Genomic DNA, 5,000 nt, shown 5'->3' on the forward strand with positions numbered 1-5,000 from the left:
GGTTTCTTGGACTTGGCCCAGCACACGGAGTTCATTCTGCATGGTTGTCCTTGGCGAGGATTTGGGTTTTTGAAGTTGCTTTGGAAGTCTAGAGTCATCAGACTGGCGGGTGAGTAGTTGGATATTAAAAGGGGAGAGGGGGGGGTAAAGATATGGCATGTTGGGACGAGTTAATTACATTAAAACAACAGTTACATTGTTGTCGTTTTTTTTTACATATTATAATTGTTTTCCTACAAGTGTGGCTGTTATGATATTGTAGTTACAGTAGTTGGAGGTGGGGGGGGGGGTAGCCCGTGTGACCTAGAGTCAAATGTTTTTCTCTGTTGTAGCGAGCTGAAAGTTGGCTGCATTGTTGTGAAACCTGGGGCTGTTCCACTGAGCACACTGGAGAGAAGACAGACATAGTCATCACAAACCTGGCCTTTTAACGGGGTTTAGACGGGTTCACGTTTCAAATCCAGGCATGTGAAAATGGCTGGGGTTTAATAGGTATATATATATATATATGGAGACTACGTTTTGAAGTTTATAGTTTTCCAACCAACTACTAATCATCACTATTGAAGTTTCACAATCTAATTTGTATGCACACACTTTGTCTGTGATGTGTGAAGATCAAATGAAAACGATTACTGTAATCGTCAACACAAAGGGCCTACCATGCTTTGGGGGGTAAGGGGGAATCCCCCTACAAGGCCTAACTGTTTATGTGAAATTGAATATGACCTAGTTATTGTTTACAGAAGGTCATTATGGGATAGAGGTTGTAGGTTAATTGTATATCTGCTTCATCAGTGAAATACTAAGATGGATAAGATAATTAATGACTTTATTATCCCCATGGGGGAAATGTGGTTTTCAGCTCTGTGTACATTAACAAGTATCATCAAGCATACAAATACAGACAACAAATACAAGGATAGAAAAGGTGTTTCATGATGGTTTAATGGTGAAAATGAACCAGCACATGAAACAGACCCCCCTACACAGCAGCCCTCCCTCCCTCCCTCCCCCTACACAGCAGCCCTCCCTCCCTCCCTCCCCCTACACAGCAGCCCTCCCTCCCTCCCCCTACACAGCAGCCCTCCCTCCCTCCCCCTACACAGCAGCCTTCCCTCCCTCCCCCTACACAGCAGCCCTCCCTCCCTCCCCCTACACAGCAGCCCTCCCTCCCTCCCTCCCTCCCCCTACACAGCAGCCCTCCCTCCCTCCCTCCCCCTACACAGCAGCCTTCCCTCCCTCCCCCTACACAGCAGCCCTCCCTCCCTCCCCCTACACAGCAGCCCTCCCTCCCACCCACAACACAGCAGCCCTCCCTCCCTCCCCCTACACAGCAGCCCTCCCTCCCACCCACAACACAGCAGCCCTCCCTCCCTCCCCCTACACAGCAGCCCTCCCTCCCTCCCCCTACACAGCAGCCCTCCCTCCCCCTACACAGCAGCCCTCCCCCTACACAGCAGCCCTCCCTCCCTCCCCCTACACAGCAGCCCTCCCTCCCTCTACACAGCAGCCCTCCCTCCCCCTACACAGCAGCCCTCCCTCCCTCTACACAGCAGCCCTCCCTCCCTCCCTCCCCCTACACAGCAGCCTTCCCTCCCTCCCCCTACACAGCAACCCTCCCTCCCTCCCCCTACACAGCAGCCCTCCCTCCCCCTACACAGCAGCCCTCCCTCCCTCCCCCTACACAGCAGCCCTCCCTCCCTCTACACAGCAGCCCTCCCTCCCCCTACACAGCAGCCCTCCCACCCACAACACAGCAGCCCTCCCTCCCTCCCCCTACACAGCAGCCCTCCCTCCCTCCCCCTACACAGCAGCCCTCCCTCCCTCCCCCTACACAGCAGCCCTCCCTCCCTCCCCCTACACAGCAGCCCTCCCTCCCTCCCCCTACACAGCAGCCCTCCCTCCCTCCACCTACACAGCAGCCCTCCCTCCACCTACACAGCAGCCCTCCCTCCCCTGACACAGCAGCCCTCCCTCCCCCACACAGCAGCCCCTCCCTCCCTCCCCCCACACAGCAGCCCTCCCTCCACCTACACAGCAGCCCCCCCTCCCTCTCCCTACACAGCAGCCCTCCCTCCCACGTTCTCCCTACACAGCAGCCCTCCCTCCCACGTTCTCCCTACACAGCAGCCCTCCTTCTCCCTACACAGCAGCCCTCCCTCCACCTACAAAGCATCCCTCCCTCCCTCTCCCTACACAGCAGCCCTCCCTCTCCCTACACAGCAGCCCTCCCTCCCTCTCCCTACACAGCAGCCCTCCCTCCCTCTCCCTACACAGCAGCCCTCCCTCCCTCCCCCTACACAGCAGCCCTCCCTTTGGGTGGGGGTGGGGCCTGTCAGGTCTAGACTACAGTATTGGGTGGGGGGTGGGGCCTGTCAGGTCTAGACTACAGTATTGGGTGGGGGTGGGGCCTGTCAGGTCTAGACTACAGTATTGGGTGGGGGTGGGGCCTGTCAGGTCTAGACTACAGTATTGGGTGGGGGTGGGGCCTGTCAGGTCTAGACTACAGTATTGGGTGGGGGGTGGGGCCTGTCAGGTCTAGACTACAGTATTGGGTGGGGGTGGGGCCTGTCAGGTCTAGACTACAGTATTGGGTGGGGGTGGGGCCTGTCAGGTCTAGACTACAGTATTGGGTGGGGGTGGGGCCTGTCAGGTCTAGACTACAGTATTGGGTGGGGGGTGGGGCCTGTCAGGTCTAGACTACAGTATTGGGTGGGGGTGGGGCCTTGCCTGGGATTTGAACCAGCGTAGGTCATGCCTAGATAACAGTATTAGTATTTTTACTGTTATCTGTTGTGTAATCATTAATTCAAACAGAGTTTTAATTGAAAAAATTCAGGTATTGCTTTCTAGTTTAGATCCTAGTGAACACACCCCTGGCACTGGTCATAGTAGGTAGGGGAAATGGTAGGAAGGGGAAATGGTAGGTAGGGGAAATGGTAGGTAGGGGAAATGGTAGGTAGGGGAAATGGTAGGTAGGGGAAATGGTAGGTAGGGGAAATGGTAGGTAGGGGAAATGGTAGGTAGGGGAAATGGTAGGAAGGGGAAATGGTAGGTAGGGGAAATGGTAGGTAGGGGAAATGGTAGGAAGGGGAAATGATTGAAAATAGGATTTGAACATAAGCCTACGTCAATGGATTTGGACCAGACAACAGCAGCATGTGTCTTGTCCTGTAGTCGACCGGTAGACTTCAGTCGTCTTATCTGATTGGTTGTGTATAGGCCAGGCCTACTAGGAAGAGGAAGTGATTGTTGACTTTAGAAAATGGATGCGTGTGACTGCAGTGAAGTCGGTGGTCCCATCCACAGGATATTGAGAAAGTGACTGACCCCCCCCTCCTCACAGTACAACGATTTCTTTTTAGATGAGTTAGGCTATTATTAGTCAAATCAAAGAGGGGGAAGTAGTATTACAACCATCTTTTCTAGAAATGACCGTCTAAGTAATTTGTTTTCTCAATCGTTTTGAAATAAAAAAACTAAAAAAACAACTAAGAGTCCAATATGAACTCTGTAATGTTAATCGAGTAGATGGTCACAGTATTTCCTGTGGTACTGCAGTCATGTGGCCTGTCTGTCTGTCTGCCCCCCCCCCCCCGTTAGCCTGTTAGCTGAGCACTGACCTCTAGCAGCTTAATGATTCTGATGTGAATAATCCACCAGCGAGGGGAGAGGAGGAAGAGGGAGGAGTGGGAGGAAGAGGAGGAGTGGGAGGAGGAGGAGGAGAGTACCGAGAGCAGCCCAAAAGGCGTCCTATTCTTTTTTTTATAGTGCACTACTGTTGACCAGGACCCTCAAAAGTAGTGCACTATATAGGGAACAGGGTGCCATAGGGCTCTGGTCTAAAGTAGTGCACTATATAGGGAATAGGGTGCCATAGGGCTCTGGTCTAAAGTAGTGCACTATATAGGGAATAGGGTGCCATAGGGCTCTGGTCTAAAGTAGTGCACTACATAGGGAATAGGGTGCCATGGGGCTCTGGTCTAAAGTAGTGCACTATATAGGGAGCAGGGTGCCATTTGGGACATAGGTGGCTTGGCTAACTAATGCCTAGCACCAGGGCTAGAGTCTGTAGAGATAATGGATATAGGAAATCAAGATGACCCGGTACACTTCCTGTGTCATATCTGGTTCCCTGTAACTATAGAATCAGTGTCGAGAGTCCCTGTAACTATAGAATCAGGGTCGAGAGTCCCTGTAACTATAGAATCAGGGTCGAGAGTCCCTGTAACTATAGAATCAGTGTCGAGAGTCCCTGTAACTATAGAATCAGGGTCGAGAGTCCCTGTAACTATAGAATCAGGGTCGAGAGTCCCTGTAACTATAGAATCAGGGTCGAGAGTCCCTGTAACTATAGAATCAGGGTCGAGAGTCCCTGTAACTATAGAATGGGTGGTCGAGAGTCCCTGTAACTATAGAATCAGGGTCGAGAGTCCCTGTAACTATAGAATCAGGGTCGAGAGTCCCTGTAACTATAGAATCAGGGTCGAGAGTCCCTGTAACTATAGAATCCGTGTCGAGAGTCCCTGTAACTATAGAATCAGGGTCGAGAGTCCCTGTAACTATAGAATCAGGGTCGAGAGTCCCTGTAACTATAGAATCAGGGTCGAGAGTCCCTGTAACTATAGAATCAGGGTCGAGAGTCCCTGTAACTATAGAATCAGGGTCGAGAGTCCCTGTAACTATAGAATCCGTGTCGAGAGTCCCTGTAACTATAGAATCAGGGTCGAGAGTCCCTGTAACTATAGAATCAGGGTCGAGAGTCCCTGTAACTATAGAATCAGGGTCGAGAGTCCCTGTAACTATAGAATCAGGGTCGAGAGTCCCTGTAACTATAGAATCCGGGTCGAGAGTCCCTGTAACTATAGAATCAGGGTCGAGAGTCCCTGTAACTATAGAATCAGGGTCGAGAGTCCCTGTAACTATAGAATCAGGGTCGAGAGTCCCTGTAACTATAGAATCAGGGTCGAGAGTCCCTGTAACTATAGAATGGGTGG

At 51.9% G+C, this 5,000-nt stretch overlaps 1 protein-coding gene across 8 annotated transcripts in view; it reads left to right on the forward strand.

The window, feature by feature from the left end:
* LOC110491178 (arginine-glutamic acid dipeptide repeats protein) overlaps positions 1 to 5,000 on the forward strand; it is a 336,789-nt gene that overhangs the window by 70,778 nt on the left and 261,011 nt on the right. For 7 of the 8 annotated variants that reach the window (XM_036947766.1, XM_036947770.1, XM_036947771.1 and 4 more), the window contains one exon: positions 1 to 109. This exon is cut by the window's left edge. The exons of the other annotated variant lie outside the window; for it this stretch is intronic. The gene's annotated coding sequence lies outside the window, so the exon portion shown is untranslated. The remainder of the gene's footprint in view (positions 110 to 5,000) is intronic. 8 annotated transcript variants of the gene reach the window in all.

This window comes from Oncorhynchus mykiss, chromosome 16, assembly GCF_013265735.2.
Source record: "Oncorhynchus mykiss isolate Arlee chromosome 16, USDA_OmykA_1.1, whole genome shotgun sequence".
Classification (NCBI taxonomy): domain Eukaryota; kingdom Metazoa; phylum Chordata; class Actinopteri; order Salmoniformes; family Salmonidae; genus Oncorhynchus; species Oncorhynchus mykiss.